Source organism: Triticum dicoccoides, chromosome 2B, assembly GCF_002162155.2.
Source record: "Triticum dicoccoides isolate Atlit2015 ecotype Zavitan chromosome 2B, WEW_v2.0, whole genome shotgun sequence".
NCBI lineage: Eukaryota > Viridiplantae > Streptophyta > Magnoliopsida > Poales > Poaceae > Triticum > Triticum dicoccoides.
This window is the reverse complement of record NC_041383.1, coordinates 134,458,016-134,478,506: the sequence shown is the minus strand read 5'-3', so window position 1 is coordinate 134,478,506 and position 20,491 is coordinate 134,458,016. Positions and strand designations below refer to the sequence as shown.

At 48.7% G+C, this 20,491-nt stretch overlaps 1 pseudogene; it reads left to right on the top strand.

Moving 5' to 3' along the window:
* Positions 1-14,752: 14,752 nt before the first annotated feature.
* The window catches only part of LOC119360674, a 72,919-nt pseudogene continuing 67,180 nt past the window's right edge, over positions 14,753-20,491 (top strand).

Below are 20,491 nucleotides of genomic sequence, written 5' to 3'. Positions count from 1 at the left end.
CAGCCAGAGCGTGTCCCCCCTCGCCATCATCCTCGTCTCCACCTCCATAACTCCACTCTGCCACTTGCCGACGCCAGAGCTCGCCGCAGCGAGCACGGGCACGGTCCGGCCAACGGCACAGTGCGCGCGGACTGTGTTCGTCTCTTTCCCCCCTCGATCCTGTGCTCGTCCGCACCCGCATACAGTGGTTGCGTGACCTCCATCGCCTTCTCCATCGCTCTCTGGCACCGTTCGTCACCGGGCGCCGGGGACAGGTGTCCTCCGACGGAGCCCGAGCCCTCCTCGCCGCCCCGCCTATAAAAGCCCCCCTCCGCAGCCTCCTGGAATATCGCAAACCCACTCTCACTCCCTCCTAGAACCACTAGAAGCCGCAGCCTGGCCGGGTAGGCCGCGGGCTGTCGTCCCAAAGCCGAGCTCACCGGCGATCCCCTCTAGATCGTTCCCGCAGCTCCGGCCCCTCCCAAGCCAAGGCGACCCCGCCAGGGCCTCCGCCTCTCCTCCGTGAAGCCAACGCACCTAGCTAGAGCCCCTGGAGCCGCCCAAGCCGCCGTCTTCTCCAACTCCGGCAACCTCCGCCCTTTGTCGCTGCTGGAGAGGTCAAATCCGATGCCGTCCAGCCACCTTAGCCATGCTACGGGTACGGGTAGGTGTGCAATCGTCTTCTCCGTCGATCCCTCCCTCTCGTTCGCCTCCAAGAAGTCTCAACGCCGGCGTGAGCTCCGGCAAAGCGCCGCGCCTCTCTGTTTCCCTCTCCCCTCCCTTCGGCCTGACTAGCGGGGCCCGCTAGTCAGCCACTCATTACGCGCGTGAAGCGGTATGAGTGGTGGTGCCCTGGGAGATTACGCATTCGACGTCACCCCCTCTGTTTATTATTTCAAATTCATTTAAATTCTAGTAGCATTCAAACAGCCACAACTTTTTACCTGAAAGTCCAAATGCATTGATTCTTTTTGCATCGTGTTCTGTGTCCATAAATCTAACAGCACCCAAAGGATGGGATTTTTCCTTGCTGTCTGGATTTTCTGGCATTTTTTCAGAAGGTTTCTTGATATTTTCTTTTTGTGGTTTCGAATATTTTTTGCAGAACCAGCTTGTCTTGAGGATCACCAGGAGCTTTGTGAACCTCACCAGTACTAAGGCAAGCCACAATAACATTTTCATGGTGCCACTTCAATATTTATGATTTTCATACTTGAACCTATGAATATTGATGCATTTAAATTAGTTATATAATAAATATATTCTGTTATATGCTTGATGTGTTGGAATACTTGAACTTTAGAATGTTTGAAGTAAATATGGTTGGCAAGATAAGGAGAACTTAGTTGTAAGTAATAAATAAATAATATGGTCATAGAAGTTTGATGAGTAGTTTAAATATTATTTTGCATGATGAATAATGATGAGAATGCTAGAAATGGTTCTGGTGTAAGTAAAGTGATATTTTAACCAGAATGGTAGTATGTGTTGATGATGGCTCCGTAGGAGCGTGGTTTGTGCAGTTGTTTGCATGATTATGTGATGCATATGTTAAGTGATGCATAGTATGGCATTATGACACCGGTTATTTTTTTTTTACATTAAGTTTAACCTGATTAATAATTCAACTTGAACATGTTGTTGACCGGGTCGTGGTGTCGCTGAAACGAGTCTTCCCAGTGCAACCACATTTGCCGGTATGGGACGGCCTTAATGCATTTCATTGTCGTGCCTCTGGTCAGTGCCTCCATTTAGGGAAGGTTATGGGCGTGCTGTACCCTGGCCCGGTAGGCAAGTATAACCTTGTGAGCCCGTAGTTAAGTTAATTTTGGTACTGGGTCCCAGAGTGGATCGTGGCCACGATGGTGGTTGAGGTGTTTGGAGGTAGACACGGGGCCACCCAGGACTAGCCCATTTGGGTCTGAGTCGGAAGGACCGGGAGAGTGTCATGGCAATGAAATGGTTTCATCGGAACGCCGTTGGTCCACCCGAATGGGAGTGCGAGGCCATGGGTTTCGTAGTGTGGGTACAGTGTACTAACCTCTGTAGAGTGTTTTTAATCTATCGATAGCCGAGTCCATGGTTACGGACACGCTCGAAAGTAGGGTACACCATGGGTCATCCCTTAATAAATATGCACACTAAATTGCACTAAGGATGGCAGTGAGGCCATCATGTTGAGTTGGCCACAAGGTGGTCGGGTTGTGATCGCCGTAAAGATCATGGGCCACGAGTTGGTCGGGTTGTGATCATCATAAGGATCACGGGCCACGAGTTGGTCGGGTTGTGATTGCCGTAAGGATCACGAGCCACAAGTTGGTCGGGTTGTGATCGCCGTAAGGATCACGAGTGTGTTTTGGTATTATCATGTTTATTGGTCACATCTGGTAAGCCAGTCAGGAGAATGAGTACCTGTTGAGCATAATTACAGCATGTTGGATATATGGTTGCATTGTTGTTTAATTGGTTAAATATCACGATATTGTCTGTCATCATGATTATGCTTATTGTGAGCTTGCAAGTACATTCAATGTACTGACCTGGCGTGTCATGCCAGATTTCAGGAAAGTCCCGTTGGAAAGGAGTGTTGTCCGAGTCTAGACCGTGTCCACGTCGGTGTCCTTGTGCTATGGAGTCCCGCTACGATGTTGTTCCGCTGCCGAGTACTTTTCATGATCGAGGCCCCCTTTATGTTCACTAAATAATGTACATATTGTTCAGTCGCACCGTGTGTGCCGCTTGGCCTCGCTAACTGTTGTAATATGAGTTATGCTCCACTAGCATGAATAAAGCGGTTGTTTTCTGTATCCTGTTGTTGTGTGTTGCTAGAAGACAAGGTCTCTGGGCTGGCAATGCAAGGTAAACCGGTCGCTCTGAGCCGGGGTGCCACAATGCTTGGTGTTAGAGCCGCGTTGACTGTAGGCCACGCTAGACTAAGCCGAGTTAACTGGACGCTAGATACGAGTTGTAGCTGAGTGTCGGTAATAACTGTAGCTGGTTGTTGCATTGCTTGCACTAATTATATTTTTCTATGCTAACCTGCTAATGGTTGTGAGTGTAGATGGCTCCGGTGCTGTATCTGTGCCAGTTGCAGTTGATGCTGTACACGTCGCCGCATCTCCTTCGTAACGTGTGGTGATGGATGTACCCTCACGGAGACGATCCAGTCTATCGAGTGTACCGGGAGCGCCTAGCTGACTCAGTGTATGAGTATCACGCCGTGGTTACTCTGCGCACCAGTTCCGATTCCGGCTCTTACACTTGTACCTCTCGTAGCGGCTACGCTTCTTCCGCTTCTCAGGTTGTCCAGTTTGCTGCGTTCGAGGTACTTGTTGAGCTCCGCTACAACGAGGTCCAGATGCAGAATCACCTAGCTTTCCATTACTACCCTTCTCTCCATGATAATGGTCGTGTTCGTTTCCCTATCATTGATCCGGAGTCTGATAGTGTAGCTAGCCACCTTTATCGCTACATCACTGCTAGCTATCTTCTGAACTGCGAGCTGGCTCATGAGCTAAGTCGTAGTCGTACCCGTACTGCTTTAGCCGCTACTTTAGTCTCTGCTCGCTCAGCCACTACTTCTCCATCCGTAGGATTTATTCCCTACGTTCCTGCCAGTTCTAGATCCCCTGTTTCTCCGGTTACTCCCCCGAGTAACTCGGGCACCAGGACTGCAAGTCTACTTAGTTCTCCGGCCGAGTGGGTTTCACTCCTCGCCACTCCTGCAGCCCCGATGGTCCACCCTCCACCTGCCCTAGAGGGAGAGCCCTCGAGGCAGCGTCGTTGTGTCACTTTTAACCCGGAGGTCTCTGTTAACCCCGTCAGTTCTGGATCCGAGTCTGCTTCAGGAGAGGACCCCGCAGCGCCAGCCGAGCAGTAGAGCTTTCGAGTATTCTCAGTCATCGAGATGGAGTACGGATGTAGTAGTATGAGTTATGATGTTTCATTTCAGGTATGAGGGTAGTTGGACCTGGCATGTTGTTATCTTTCATGTATGAGTCTATGTATAATTATGCTGGACTTTATTTTATTTGCCATATTTTTCTTCGTCTTTTTGGTTTTGCTTGGTTTTGTTGCTGGCTTCTCCCCAGTTTTTGTTGAATGCTTCTCATCTCGGTTGCGTTGACTTGGGAAAAATCATATTAGGATGATGCGGGGAGGCTGCAGTAGCAACGTTCGTGAGGGTTCCCCTGTTCGGCGTTCCGCACAACAGGTAGGACAATCACCCGAGCCATACGTTCCACCACCGCCTCCACCGAGCAAATTATGCGTATGTTTGAGGAACGATGAAACAATGATCTAATGGAAATATTCAGAAGTATCCAAGCAATGGTGGGACAGAATGGAAATCATCCCGCCCTTCACTCTAAGCTATCGGATTTTCAGAGGACTAAGCCTCCCAGTTTCAGTCAGACCATTGATCCCTTGGATGCAGATGATTGGTTAAGAACTATGGAAAAAGAAACTTGAGGTTGCTCGAACTAATGAAGAGGATAAAGTGCCATTTGTAACACATTATCTGGAAGGTGCTGCTGCTATATGGTGGGAAAAATGAGAAAGCCATAGGGACTGATAATGAAGCAATTACCTGGTCGACATTCAAGGAGCAATTCCAGAAATATCACATCCCTGCGGGAATTCTGAAGACTAAGCAGCGTGAATTTCTCGCGCTCCTCCAAGGAAGTCAGTCAGTGGGAGAATATTTGCAGAAATTCAATCACCTGTCACGTTAGTCTCAATATGACGTGGCCACTGAAGAAAGGAAGATGGACAGATTTCTTGGTGGATTAAACCCACAACTTCGCTGTGCTCTCAGTGTGTTCGATTTCTAGATTTCCAAACCCTGGTGAACAAGGCTTTCATGGCTGAAAGGGAACACAAACTTGCATCAGACAATAAGTCTGCCCATAATGATCACAAGCGCAAGTTTGAGCCCAAGAAGGAAATACAACTAGTGCAGAAGGTTCATACCTGGCAGCCAACGCCAGTGGCATACCAGCCTAGTTGGCAACAAAATGTTAACAAGACCACCACCCAAGTCAAGAATGACATGCTCAACCCAGTTATGGAAAATCGATTGCGCAACGATTCCTTTTACAATTGCGGACAAACCGGACATTATGCCAAATAGTGTCCTAAGAACAACCGGACCAATGCTACGTTCAAGCCTCAAATCCATTATCTGGAAGCCGGTCCGAGTCAGCACGACGTCACGGGATACGTTCATCATATTTCAGCCGACGAAGCCCAAGAAAATCCTGAAGTCGTCATTGGTATGTTCCCTATTAATAGCATACATGCGGTAATTTTATTTGACGCTGAGGCTTCCCACTCTTTTATTTCTCAGAGTTTTGTTGCCCAAAACAATTTCCCTTGCTCACTTTTGGGCAAGAATATGCTGGTACAAACCCCGGGATCTCTTATCCAAAGCAATCTTGTCTGCCGCAATCTGGAAGTCAGTATCAACGGAATCTGTTTCCCAATGTCTTTGATACTTATTGAGTCTGATAAATTGGATGTTATCTTGGGTATGAATTGGCTGACCCAGTACCAAATATGCATAAATTGTGCGACACGAGAAGTCAACTTGACCGGACAAGATGGGCAAGCCACCAAGTTTATTGCTCGTAGAAGCATACCCTCCAAGGAAATGGTTTTTACAGCAATAGCAGAAATTGAATTAATTCCGGTGGTCAGTGAGTTTCCTGATGTATTCCCAGAAGAACTGCCAGGCATGCCACCTGACCGAGAGCTTGAGTTTGCAATAGAACTTGTGCCCGGAACCACACCAATACACAAGAAATATTATCAAATTTCATCATCCGAATTGGTGGAGCTAAAGAAACAGCTCGATGAAATGATCCAAAAAGGATACATCCGCCCCAGTTCCTCGCCATGGGGATCACCCACTATTTTTGTGGAGAAGAAAGAGGGCAGCCTTTGTATGTGTGTGGACTACCGACAGTTGGATGATGTCACGATCAAAAACAAGTACCCCCTGCCAAGAATTGATGATTTGTTTGATCAGCTCAGTGGAGCCAAGGTATTCTCAAAGATTGATTTGCGGACTGGATATTACCAGCTCATAATTAAAAAGGAGGATATTCCCAAGACCGTGTTCACCACTCGCTACGGTCTCTATGAATATACCGTCATGTCCTTCGGCCTCACCAACACCCCCGCCTTCTTCATACACATGATGAATAAAGTATCCATGGATTTCCTCGATAAGTTCGTGGTCGTCTTCATCGATGATATACTTATTTACTCAAGAAGTGAAGAAGAGCATAAAGGACACCTCCGCGCAGTGTTACAACGACTCCGTGAGCACCAGTTATATGCCAAATTCAGTAAATGCGAGTTTTGGCTCAAGCAAGTTGGATTCCTCGGGCATGTGCTATCCGCTGAAGGTATAGCCGTGGACCCAAGCAAGGTAAAAGATGTGATCGACTGGTTGCCACCCGCCACCGTATCTCAGATTCGGAGTTTTCTTGGATTAGCCGGATACTACCGTTGTTTCATTGAAGGGTTCTCCAAGATTGCTAAGCCCATGACGGAGCTTCTCAAAAAGGATAAGAAGTTTGAATGGACTTCAGACTGTGAGAAAAGTTTCACCAAGTTAAAGAAACGCTTGACAACTGCGTCAGTGTTAACACTTCCAGATATCTACCGCAGCTTTGACGTGTACTGCGACGCTTCCCGGCAAGGAGTTGGATGCGTGCTTATGCAAGATGGTAAGGTAGTAGCTTATGCCTCACGGCAGCTACGACCTCACGAAGGAAATTACCCCACTCATGATTTGGAATTGGCCGCGGTAGTCCATGCTTTAAAACTTTGGAGACACTACCTCATTGGAAAAAGGTGCCAAATTTTTACCGATCACAAAAGTCTCAAATATATATTTACTCAGCCGGATTTAGATCTCCATCAATGAAGATGGCTTGAGTTGGTCAAGGATTATGGTCTTGGAATAAATTATCATCCGGGTAAGGCCAACATGGTGGCCGATGCACTCAGTCGAAAGCCCGTCAGTTTAAACGTCATGTTGGAATTGTTGCCTTCCGAACTTAAAGAAGAGATTGCTCAGCTCAACCTGGTCATAGCTAAGGCTGGCCATGCCAATATCCTAATGGTTACCCCTACTCTTGAGGAAGAAATCCATAAGGCCCAGTCAGGTGATGCCGATATGCAGAAACGCATCAATTCATCCGATTTCTCGAAGGATCAGTGCGGTACCCTCCGATTCACGGGAAGGATTTGTGTGCCTAATCAAGCTGACCTAAAGCAGAAAATTTTGTAGAAGCCCATGAATCCTCGTATTAAATCCACCCAGGAGGTACAAAAATGTATGAATACCTTCAACAAATATTCTGGTGGGATGGAATGAAGAAAGACATTGCATATTTCATGGCATGTTGCGACATATGCAACAAAGTTAAGGCAGAACATCAGAAACCAGCCAGATTTCTCCAACCACTGCCCGTGTCACAATGGAAATGGGATGATGTCTGTATGGATTTCATCACAGGACTACCCAGGACTGGATGAGGCAATAATGTGATATGGGTCATAGTGGATACATTAACCAAGGTAGCCCACTTCCTCCCAGTCAAAACCTCATACCGAGCAGAAGAACTTGCCCGACTGTATGTATCTAGGATTGTCAGTTTGCATGGAGTTCCCGAAACCATCACTTCTGACCGAGGTTCACTCTTCACATCTGCTTTCTGGTCCCGTCTCCATCAGGCCCTCAGGACAAAGTTAAAATACAGTACTGCTTATCATCCTCAGACGGATGGGCAAACAGAAAGAGTAAATTAGATACTCAAAGATATGCTCCAGCCTGTGTTTTGGCCCAAGGATCCCAATGGGAAGACTACTTGTTGTATGTCGAGTTCTTGTATAACAATGGGTTCCGTAGTGTGGGTACAGTGTACTAACCTCTGTAGAGTGTTTTTAATCTATCGATAGCCGAGTCCACGGTTAAAGACACGCATGAAAGTAGGGTACACCATGGGTCAACACTTAATAAATATGCACACTAAATTGCACTAAGGATGGCAGTGAGGCCATCGTGTTGAGTTGGCCACGAGGTGGTCGGGTTGTGATCGACGTAAGGATCACGGGCCATGAGTTGGTCGGGTTGTGATCGCCGTAAGGATCACGGGCCACGAGTTGGTCGGGTTGTGATTGTTGTAAGGATCACGGGACACGAGTTGGTCGGGTTGTGACCGCCGTAAGGATCACGAGTGTGTTTTGGTATTATCATGTTTATTGGTCATATCTGGTAAGCCAGTCAGGAGAATGAGTACCTGTTAGCATAATTACAGCATGTTGGATATATGGTTTCATTGTTGTTTAATTGGTTAAATATCATGATTTTGTCTGTCATCATGTTTATGCTTATTGTGAGCTTGCAAGTACATTCAATGTACTGACCTGGCGTGTCATGCCAGATTTTAGGAAAGTCCCATTGGAAAGGAGTGCTTTCCGAGTCTAGACCGTGTCCACGTCGGTGTCCTTGTGCTATGGAGTCCCACTACGACGTTGTTCCTCTGCTGAGTAGTTGTCATGATCGAGGCCCCCTTTATGTTCACTAAATAATGTACATATTGTTCAGCCGCATTGTGTGTGCCGCTTGGCCTCGCTAACTGTTGTAATATGAGCTATGCTCCGCTAGCATGAATAAAGCGGTTGTTTTCTGTACCATGTTGTTGTGTGTTGCCAGAAGACAAGGTCTCTGGGCTGGCAATGCAAGGTAAACCGGTCGCTCTGAGCCGGGGTGCCACAATGCTTGGTATTGGTTTGTGACAGCCTGGTTTTTGCCCTCTTTTCTTTGCTTGATTTTCAGCTGAGTTGGTCTTGGGTTTGGAGTTTTGAATCATTTCATTTGGACTTAACCACTTGGGTATCCCTTGATTTTCACCCAAGTATTCCCTCTCCTCCTCAAAGCCATCATTTCACCCCTGGTCAACCCAACAATATTGCTTGGAATATTTTTCTTAAATGAAAAATGTTCATTTTGGCCTCCAAAACCCTAGCTATCTCTTTGAGCTCCAAAGCAACCCTAATATTTCTTGCCCCAAAAATCCTGAGAAAAATCCCAAATATTCTTTGGACCCTAGGGCACATTTCTGAGCAAAAATATTTCACCACTCTTTGGAATATTTTGGCTACAGAAAATTAAATCACTTCTGGGCTGAACTGGTAGTTTCTACAGCAACTACCTTTTTACTAGCTCCAATGTAGCTGGTTTTCCCTGAGCTTATTTACCTTAGTAAGAGACAGTAAAACCCCAAAGCTCAGCCCTTGAATCCCAGTGGTTTGTCCATAGTAACTCCCCAAAGTTTCTGTCCAGTAACTTAACCTCGTCACCATTTCACTTCTACTGCACCTGGAACCAAACCGAGCCATGGTAACACCCCAGTTTACTAAGGACTACACACCAGACATCCTTGTTAGTGCATAGGTGGCCTGATGTCACGGTCCACTCGGTGACCGCATTCGTCCGAGCGTGTTGGCATGCCAAACGCGCGCTCTGCGCGTCGCCAGCGCATCTGTTGAGCGCGTGATCGCTGCTCGGCCAGCCAGAGCGTGTTCCCCCTCGCCACCATCCTCTTCTCCACCTCCATAACTCCACCCTGCCACTCACCGATGCTCGAGCTCGCCGCAGCCAGCACAGGCACGGTCCGGCCAACGGCATAGTGCACGCGCACTGTGTTCGTCTCTTTCCCCCTTGATCATGTGCTCGTCCGCGCCCGTGTACAGTGGCTGCATGACCTCCGTCGCCTTCTCCATTGCTCCCTAGCACCGTTCGTCACCGGGGGCCGGGGACAGGTGTCCTCCGGCAGAACCCGAGCCCTCCTCGCCGCCCCGCCTATAAAAGCCCCCTCCGCAGCCTCCTGGAGCATTGCAAAGCCACTCTCACTCCCTCCTAGAGCCACTAGAAGCCGCAGCCCAGCCGGGCAGGCCACGAGCTGCCGTCCCAGAGCCGAGCTCGCCGACAATCCCCTCTGGATCGTTCCCGCAGCTCCAGCCCCTCCCAAGCCAATGCGACCCCGCCAGGGCCTCCGCCTCTCCTCCGCGAAGCCAAGGCACCTAGCTAGAGCCCCTAGAGCCGCCCCAAGCCGCCATCTTCTCCAACTCCGGCAACCTCCGCCCTCTGTCGCTGCTGGAGAGGTCAAATCTGACACCGTCCGGCCACCGTTAGACACGCTACGGGTACGGGCAGGTGCGCAATCGTCTTCTCCTTTGATCCCTCCCTCTTGTTCACCTCCAAGAAGTCTCAACGCAGTTGTGAGCTCCGACAAAGTGCCGCGCCTCTCTGTTTCCCTCTCCCCTCCCTCTGGCCTGACTAGCGGGGCCCGCTAGTCAGTCACTCATTACGCGCGCGAAGCAGTATGAGTGGTGGCGCCCCGGGAGATTACGCCTTCGACGTCACACCCTCTGTTTATTATTTCAAATTCATTTAAATTCCAGTAGCATTCAAACAGCCACAACTTTTTACCTAAAAGTCCAAATGCATTGATTCTTTTTGCATCGTGTTCTGTGTCCAAAAATCTAACGGCACCAAAAGTGTCGTGGAAATATCACGTCAGATGTCCTCATGAAAGGACTTAGTCATGGATCCATCGCGACGGGTTAGCTTGAAGGGGTTAAACCGGACAAAGGACATGAGAGTTATACTAGTTCGGCCCCTTCGATGAAGGTAAAAGCCTACGTGTAGTTGTGATGGAATTATTGGGGTTTCGATTACCAGGGAGCAAACACGCTATGCCTGGCTTTCGAGTTGTTGTTTCTTGTCCCTGAACCACCGCCGGGTCGTCCCTTTATATACATAGGTTGACGCCCAGCTGGTTTACAGAGTTCCGAGGCCGGCTCATACAAGTGTCCGGCTCGGTCTCTACGTCCCTAACTTACAATACAAGTTATACAACTATGGTGGTTTACAGTTATGGGCCCTAATCCGCCCTTGGGCTTTAGGCCTCTAAGCTTCATTAGTAAAGAGCCATCTTCCTGGGCTTCATGGGCTTCAATATAGTTGAGGGTGAACCGGCCCCTCCTAGGCGGTTTACACTCAGTAGTTATATCCCCAACATTGGGCCCTAGATTGATTTAAACCAGTTCATGTCAATCTTCAATACTTAGAAAAACTCTGTGAACATCTTCTTACACTTTTTGTAAACCACCATGATGTCTTCTCCTGTAAACTTTGTTAAACCACCATGACGTCATCCTCTAGACACAGCAGCAGATCATCATGATGTCATCTTTGTATAAAAAGATTAAAAAATTCCCTTCATTACTGGTATCCCGAAGATCAAGGCAACAGCTGCGCCCTCTTTTGCCGCTTTAGGCTCCTCGATTTTCGCGCCTGCCACTTATCCCCTTTCTTTATAAATAGGGCCGGGGTCTTTACATTCTCTCCCCTTGCCTCTTCACCTCGTCTTCCTCCTCGCGCCCGATGAACTCAACCGTCGCCGCCGCCGTCGACCTTCAACTCTGCACCGACCAGGCCGCTGCATCAACCTGAAACACGCCGGAAATCCGCACTCTCCTCTGCTGCTCCTGAGAACCCGACGAGTTTTCTTCCCTTAACCCTAGATCTCCATTAGGGCGTCCTGTTCATCTGTGTTCGTCTGTGTTCATCAGTGTTCATTAGTGCTTCTCCACCTTTCCCTTAGCCTCTTTATTGAATCTAGCTAGACTTGATAGTTTTTTCTTGCGGCTAAATCCATAGTTTTAATCTGCCATATTGTAGCATCTTACTGTTTCTGAAAAAATCCCATCGGAATCTTCTCTGTTCTGCTTAGCGCCATTGTAGGGCTTCAGAAATATTTCGTTACTGAGCCACGGTAGATCTAAAATTATATCCTTATTTTGTGAAACTTGTTTCTGCAACACTTAACAAAATTTCAGCTTTGCTACTTCCTTCATAGGCGGTTTAACTTGTAGAAAATCATAATCCACCTGGCACCATTAGCCCTCAATTAAACTGCCATCTAACTTGAGTAGCATTAGCCGGTTTAACATGCATAATTACCCGATTTAACTCTGGTTGGTATACATCAACTTTAAATCGTAAACCGACCTTCGTGCTTTTTTCAGTTTACTTTCCAATATGACCAAGCAATTCGCCGCATGCAACTGGGTTCCTTCTGGGATCACCGAAATGCAGCTCAATGGATATGTTTTGACTAGCGCTTTGGCCAATAAAGATGTCCTCCATTGGCGAGTTCCTGGCCCTGAATGCCCTCCAGAACCTCAAGCTGGGGAAGTGGTGGTGTTTATGCAGCATCTAGACCGGGGTTTTGGCCCTCCCGGTTCAAAGTTTTTCCGGGATGTGCTTGCCAGCTTCCAACTCCATCCTCAAGACATTGGACCAAATTTTGTGTCCAATATATGTAACTTTCAAGTGTTCTGCGAAGTTTACCTTCAAGAAGAACAAACTGTTGAGCTCTTTAGAGACTTTTTTCATTTAAACGGCCGGACCGAATTCTCTGATAGCCCCAACACTGAACTTGGCGGCGTATCAATTCAAAAAAGGAAAGAAGTTGAATTCCCTCATGCAAAACACCAGAACCATCCAAAGGACTGGAATCAAACTTGGTTTTACTATCTGAACACTGCACCTGCTGATGAAAACCCTCTGTAGGGTTACCGTGCTCACCGGCTCAGCAACAGCCATCCTCTGCCCTCACGGCTCACAGCCAGAGAACGACAATCTTACGCACCTCAACTTGCTAAGCTCCGGGCCCTTCTAGCCAATGGCTTAACCGGCATCGACCTTGTTCGATGCTGGGTTTCATGGAGTATCCTTCCCTTAAGCCGCCGCTCCGGTTTGATGTATGAGTATACCAGCAACGTCAAAGACCCTCAACGGTCTCATGAGATATAAAAGACTGATGAGGAAGTTATTGAAGCCGTGAAGAAGATGTTGGATGAACCGATCGCTCAATGCAGCAAGACCGGATTGGCTCCTTTTTATGCCTCCAACAAACCGCCAGGAGTAAGAAATTTACCGTTTTGTACTTTTATTGATTTGTCTCTGCTTTAACATTGTTCTGATAATCCCTTGTTTGATTTTACAGGCCAAGGATTCTTTCTAGAAGAGGAAAACTTCAGATAAACCGGTGAGGGCTCCTCGTCCAAAAAGCAAAGTCATAAAGAAAGCGTCCAAGAAGAAAACCGCCGAGTCTTCTGATCCGCCTGAAGATGTTGATGAGTCAGATCCAGAGGTAGAACTTGACTCCCTTGGTTCATTTTTCATACGCCGTATTGACAATGACTATTCCCAGGATGATGCGGAGGCCAGCCGTGCGGACCATGTAGAGGTAATCTCTCTTTCCTCCGATTCTGACATTGTGCCGGTTCAAAGATTTCGCCGTGCCATTCGGAAAGTAAAACACTCTCGCCCTCTTGCTCATTTGGATCCGCAATTTTCTTTGAAGACACAGCAAACTGAAGGTCGTCGCATAACCCGGCACAGTAGCCAGCAAGTCACTTCCTCCGGTTTACCAGATACACCAACCCGGAAGCGTCGTCCAGAGGTTTCTTGTTCTCTCGAAAAAATTTATCCCTTGAAGGGTTGCTTCCGATACCCACTTAATCTGTCTGATCCGAATTACCAGGTGTCTTCCAATTCATCATCTGGCGGTTCATCAACCACTCAAATGCCTCCCCTCAAGACTGTCCCTTGGTAAGGATACTGTCCTTAACTTTGTCTTCTTGCACCGGTTTACCAACTGACCTCTTGTTCTAATATCACAGTGCCAAAGCTCGTCTGAGCAAGAAAGCAAAGACCAATGTCCCTACTGAAGAAGTTGAACCAGACAGAATTTCAGAAGGTGCTGACCAAGAAGCTGACATTGCCATTGATGATCATGTACCTCAAAGTCAGGATACATATGTTGAAGCGCCAGAAGTCAATCCGGCCAGTCCCCATGCTGATCCTCCAAGCCCAGCCAAGGGCGACGACGTGCCAAGCCCGGCCAGGGATACTGTCAATCCGCCAACCCCCTCAAAAGGTGGTGATGATGATGTTGTTATCACTAGTCATGGTTACACTGCCCCTGGCAACCCAATTGCCTTGTCAAAGCATACTGCTAAGGAGGAATTTGATGCTATGGGCAAGGGAAAAGGGAAGGCCGATTTATCCAGCTTTATTAACCTTAGCGCCGACGAGCTCCATTCCGGATTCTTAAACCGCCTCTATACAAGCCGGGATTATGAGGCCGGTTTAGTGAACTTAATGAAGGAACGTTATGAGGTAATCTTCAAAACACTTTAAATTTGCCTTGTTCTGTATAAAACCTCCATTGTAGCCCCCAAGGGCCGGTTTATCCCCTGAAGATAAACTGGGACTTTTTCAAGATCAAGAGTACTTCAACTGAGTAGCCACCAAGGGTCGGTTTGTCTCTTGAAGACAAACCGGGACTTTCTGTTAAGCATTTTATCCTTGTCAATTGCCTTCACCTTGAACTGATCAATTGTGCATTAGCCCCCAAGTGCCAAGCTTAATATTGTGTTTTGAGCCTTGGGACTTGAAGATCTCTATGTTAAGAAGCAATCCGCATTAGCCCCCAAGTGCCAAGTGTATAACTTGTTATGTGCTTGGGACTTTGAGAGTAATTTTAATAGCTTCCTCTTCTGATTTTTGCAGACTGATATAAATAACAAAGAATCTCAAATCGCCAATCTTCAAGAAAACATCAAGTCCTAGCAAGAAGATACCTCTAAAGCCAAAGAGGAGCTCAAGGGCGCTTTGACAACCATGGAACAATTGAAGGATGGCTTCAAAACTAAATGCACCAACTGGGAAACCGAAAGGGCTGCTTTGTTGAAGCGGGCTGAAGACGCCGAAGCAGCTCTTAAACTGGTGGAGGAAGAGATGGCTGGGCTAAAACATCAAGTGAATGCCATGATAGCTGCAGTTTTTGGTAAGTACTTTATAATATCCTGTTTTGAAGTATCTTCAACTCTGCCGGTTTAACATTTAAGTTTCAAAACCGTTTCAAGTAATCGCATTGCTAATCTAGGCGCAGATATGCGGATGAAGTTGAAGGTAGCATACACATTGATTGAGCAATTGTATACTGGTGCACAACGAGTCATTTCTGCAGCTTCGTACAACAAACCGGCACCCACCATGATCAAGGATACTTGGCTAGGCTCTCAATGATTCCTGCTCGGATAGAGGAGTTGAAGCGATCGGCTGCCAGAGTGGGCACTTTGCTAGCGCTGACTCATGCCAAATCATGGATAGCTGACCTGGATCCAGTTGATATCACCAAGGGCTATCCGGATGAACAAGAAAACGGATTAGGATTCGATAATGAAGCCCTCAAGGCCCTGACCAAGGAGATGCGTCCGGTAGCAAGTCAGTTGGCTGAAGAGGTGAATTTGACTTCGCACCGGTCCTTCTATGATGCCAACAACCATTGAGTTGACACTGCTATGAAGGAAGTACAGAATCTTATTCCACCAATTCGTAAGCACACTTATGCTCCTGACGTTGAACCGTCGAATCTTATAAGTGAAGAGGTTGTCTTTCAAGCTTTACCCCGGATTGACTAGACCACCGTTGACTTCCAGCCACTGGGTTGAGAGGAGGGGGTTGAACCGACGCCTGAAGATCCATCAACATCACGTCAACCCGATGATGAATCTTGATCCGGCAATCTGGTTATTGTCACAGACTTTGTTCTGTGTAAAAACAATCATTATTTTGGGCCTCAAAGCGCCTTTTAATAGGCTAGTTAAAATACTTTGATCTATGGTACTGATGCATGACTTTGTTGATCCGCCAGGATATTTGCTGTGCTTAAATATACTTTGATAGTTTCATGCATTCCGGATATCTGCATAAAAAGAATTGTCCGAGCGGTTTGCCGCCGGACGGGTCATAATGCCAAGACAAAGCCTGGTTTATTACTAAGGCTGAATAGAAATATGAAATAAATCATACCTGTGATATTAAATCACTTAGTTGGTTTACCAACTATGATTGGATGAAGGGTGAAAACCCAAATCTTGAGTATTGATAACTCCCATTGTCGGTGTCAAAACCGGCGGATCTCAGGTAGGGGGTCTCGAACTGTGCGTCTAGGCGGATGGTAACAGGAGACAAGGGACACGGTGTTTTAACCCAGGTTCGGGCCCTCTTGATGGAGGTAAAACCCTACGTCCTGCTTGATTAATATTGATGATGTGTGTTACAAGAGTAGATCTACCACGAGATCAAGGAGGCTAAACCCTAGAAGCTAGCCTATGGTATGATTGTTGTTCGTCCTACAGACTAAAGCCATCCGGTTTATATAGACACCGGAGAGGGCTAGGGTTACACAGAGTCGGTTACAATGGTAGGAGATCTACATATCCGTATCGCCAAGCTTGCCTTCCACGCCAAGGAAAGTCCCATCCGGACACGGGACGAAGTCTTCAATCTTGTATCTTCAGTCTTGGAGTCTGGTCGATGATGATAGTTCGGCTATCCGGACACCCCCTAGTCCGGAACTCCCTCAGTAGGTAAAAAATAAAAGGTAAAAAGAAAAAAAAGAATGACACACTTGAGAGCCCCTGGTGTGGTTGAGCCGCAGTCTGGGCTTATCGTGGTCGTGCCCCTCTCCCCATGCCCATGGTATCTTCAGAGCGTAATGGTGTACGCGAAGGACCTGTTTTGACGTTTTGCAGGGGCTGGGGTTGGGGCCGCACTGCTACGCGTGCTCGGAACGTGCCAGGTGGTCTTGTTGTAGGTTACTCCGGGCGCGCTTAGCTATGTCCGGCCGCTTAACAGCCGGACTTGAGAATTGCCTTAAGAGGCTGCATTGTACTTCTGCCGCGAGAGCCGCTGTATGTTCCTCCGTTAGGAGAGAACGTTCAGTGTTTCCGTTGACCGTGATGACTCCTCGAGGGCCTGGCATCTTGAGCTTGAGGTATGCGTAGTGCGGCACCGCGTTGAACTTTGCAAACGCGGTACGTCCGAGCAAGGCATGATAGTCGTTGCGGAACGGGACTATGTCGAAGATTAACTCCTTGCTTCAGAAGTTATCCGCGGATCCGAAGACCACTTCCAGTGTAACTGAGCCTGTACAATTGGCTTCTACACCTGGTATGATGCCTTTAAAGGTCGTCTTGGTAGGTTTAATCCTTGAGGGGTCTATGCTCATTTTGCGCACTGTATCCTGATAGAGCAGGTTCAGGCTGCTGCCGCCGTCCATCAGGACTCTGGTGAGGTGAAATCCATCGACGATTGGGTCTAAGACCAATGCGGCGAATCCGACGTGGCGGATGCTGGTGGGGTGGTCCCTTCGGTCAAAAGTGATCAGGCAGGAGGACCATGGATTGAACTTTGGGGCGACTGGCTCCATCGCGTATACATCCCTGAGTGCACGCTTCCGCTCCCTTTTGGGTATGTGCGTTGCGTATATCATGTTCACCGTCCGCACCTGTGGGGGGAAACCCTTCTGTCCTCTATTGTTCGGCGGTCGGGTCTCTTCCTCGTCATCGCTATGCAGCCCCTTGTCATTGTTTTCGGCAATTAACTTGCCTGCCTGCTTGAATACCCAACAGTCCCTGTTGGTGTGGTTGGCTAGTTTTTCGGGGGTGCCGTGTATCTGGCACGAGCGGTCGAGTATTTGGTCCAAATTGGACGGACCCGGAGTAGTTCTTTTGAATGGCTTTTTCCGCTGACCGGGTTTAGAGCCTCTGAATCCGGCATTGACTGCCGTATCCTCACTATTGTCGCCGTTGATGCGGCGCTTGTTTTTGTTACGATGCGACCTGCCATTTCGGTCCTTGAAATCCGGACTGCCAAATTTTTTGCTGAGGTTGTTGCTGCGTGCTAGCCAGCGATCCTCACCCGCGCAGAAGCGGGTCATGAGTGATGTGAGGGCTGCCATGGATTTCGGCTTTTCCTATCCCAGGTGTCGGGCCAGCGACTCGTCGCGGATGTTATGCTTGAAGGCCGCGAGGGCCTCCGCATCCGGACAGTCGACGATTTGGTTTTTCTTGGTTAAGAACCGTGTCCAGAATTGTCTGGCCGATTCGTCTGGCTGCTGAATTATGTGGCTTAGGTCATCAGCGTCTTGTGGTCGCACATACGTGCCTTGGAAGTTATCGAGGAATGCGGCTTCCAGGTCTTCCCAACTCCCAATTGACTCTGCTGGCAAGCTATTAAGCCAATGTCGGGCTGGTTCTTTAAGCTTGAGGGGGAGATATTTGATGGCGTGAAGATCGTCACCGCGGGCCATGTGGATGTGAAGAAGATAGTGTTCGATCCAAACCGCGGGGTATGTTGTGCCATCGTAAGATTCGATATTCACGGGTTTAAACCCTTCGGGAATTTGATGATCCATTACTTCATCTGTGAAGCATAGTGGGTGTGCGGCGCCTCTGTACTGGGCGATATCACGACGGAGCTCAAAAGAACTTTGTCTGTTTTGTTCGACCCGGCCGGACTTACTGTGTCCGGCGCGACGGCTGTTGTCACGTACCGTGGGGTGCCCACGCGATCCATAGATCGATCTTGATTGTCTTTCCTTATCCTCCAATATATCTCGCAAGTTCGGAGCGTTCCCCTGTGGCCTTGTGCTTTTCGAGCGATGCCGGGGTACGGGTCTAGTGAAGGGCCTAGAGGCCTCTCTGTCGCGACCACGGGGTGGTCGGTCAGCCGTATTGTCTCCTGGTGATGCGGGTTCATACGCTTCCTCCTCTAATCGGGGGAGCAGCTTGCGTTTAGGGTAGCTTTTGGAGGGGCGTTCGAGCTCATGCTCTTCGGCCGCGAGGACTTCAGTCCATCTGTCGGCTAGCAGATCTTGATCAGCTCTAAGCTGTTGCTGCTTTTTCTTGAGGCTGTTCGTCGTGGCCATAAGCCTGCGTTTAAAACGCTCTTGTTCGATGGGATCCTCAGGCACGAGAATTCATCGTCGTCGAGGCTTGCCTCGTCTCCGGAGGGAGGCATATAATCCTCTACCTCTTCTTCTGCCGCTCTCTCATGAGGGCTGGCGTCTCCGTCCTCCTGCGCTGCATCTTGCTGGAGTGGGTTGTCTTCGGCACTGTCCGGTGTATTATTATCTCTAGTGCCAGAGTCTTCATTCTTGCTGTGGCAGGATTTAGAGCGGCGCCGCTGACGCTGGCGCTTGGGCTGCTTCTTGGAGGGGTCATCCTCCGCTGTTTCTTCGCCATTCCCATCCTTTGGGATATCCACCATGTATATGTCATATGATGAGGTGGCTTTCCCGTGCCCAGTAGGCGCTGGTTCTTGGTCATCTCCGGCATCTTCGTCCATACCGTCGATGTCTTCGGAGTTGTAGTCTAGCATGTCGGTTAGATCGTCGACAGTGGCTACCAAGTGGGTGGTGGGTGGGCTTTGAATTTCTTCATCGTCCGCATCCCAACCGTCCTGACCGCAGTCCGGCCAGGGCTCTCCTGATAACGAGAGATACTTTAGTGAACTCAAGATTTCGCCAAAAGGTGAGAGTTGAAAGATGTCCGCTGCGGTGAACTCCATGATCGGCGCCCAATCGGATTCGACCGGAGGGGGCGCAGGAGGTTCGGAGTCCGGCAAGGAGTCCGGCGCCTTGGGGACAAGGTCATTGTTCGGCTCTATCGCCGTAGAGGTTGCAGCTCCCGAGGCGGTGTCTAGCCATCCGTCCTCGACCTGCGCCGCCGGCTCCGAATTGATGATCGGAGCGGGCTCGAGTGCGGCCTCCAGGGTACTGTCCGGCTGCAGAGCTAAATCATGCTCGTCGTGATAGTGCGGCACGCTCGGCTGTGGCTCGAATCCATCGAGGATCAAGTCCCCGCGGATGTCAGCCGTGAAGTTCAAACTTCCAAATCTGACCTGACGGCCAGGGGCGTAGCTTTCGATCTGCTCCAGACGGCCAAGCAAATTGGCCCGCAGTGCAAAGCCGCCGAATACGAAGATCTGTCTGGGGAAAAAGGTCTCACCCCGGACTGCGTTGTTGATGATGGTCGAAGAAGCCATCGAGCCTATCGGTGACGACACAGAAGAACTCTCAATGAAAGCACCATTGTCGGTGTCAAAACCGGCGGATCTCGGGTAGGGGGTCCCGAACTGTGCGTCTAGGCGGATGGTAACAGGAGACAAGGGACACGATGTTTTTACCCAGGTTCGGGCCCTCGTGATGGAGGTAAAACCCTACGTCTTGCTTGATTAATATAGATGATGTGTGTTACAAGAGTAGATCTACCACGAGATCAAGGAGGCTAAACCCTAGAAGCTAGCCTATGGTATGATTGTTGTTCGTCCTACGGACTAAAGCCATCCGGTTTATATAGACACTGGAGAGGGCTAGGGTTACAGAGAGTCGGTTACAATGGTAGGAGATCTACATATCCGTATCGCCAAGCTTGCCTTCCACGCCAAGGAAAGTCCCATCCGGACACGGGATGAAGTCTTCAATCTTTTATCTTCATAGTCTTGGAGTCCGGCCGATGATGATAGTTCGCCTATCCGGACACCCCCTAGTCCGGAACTCCCTCACCCACC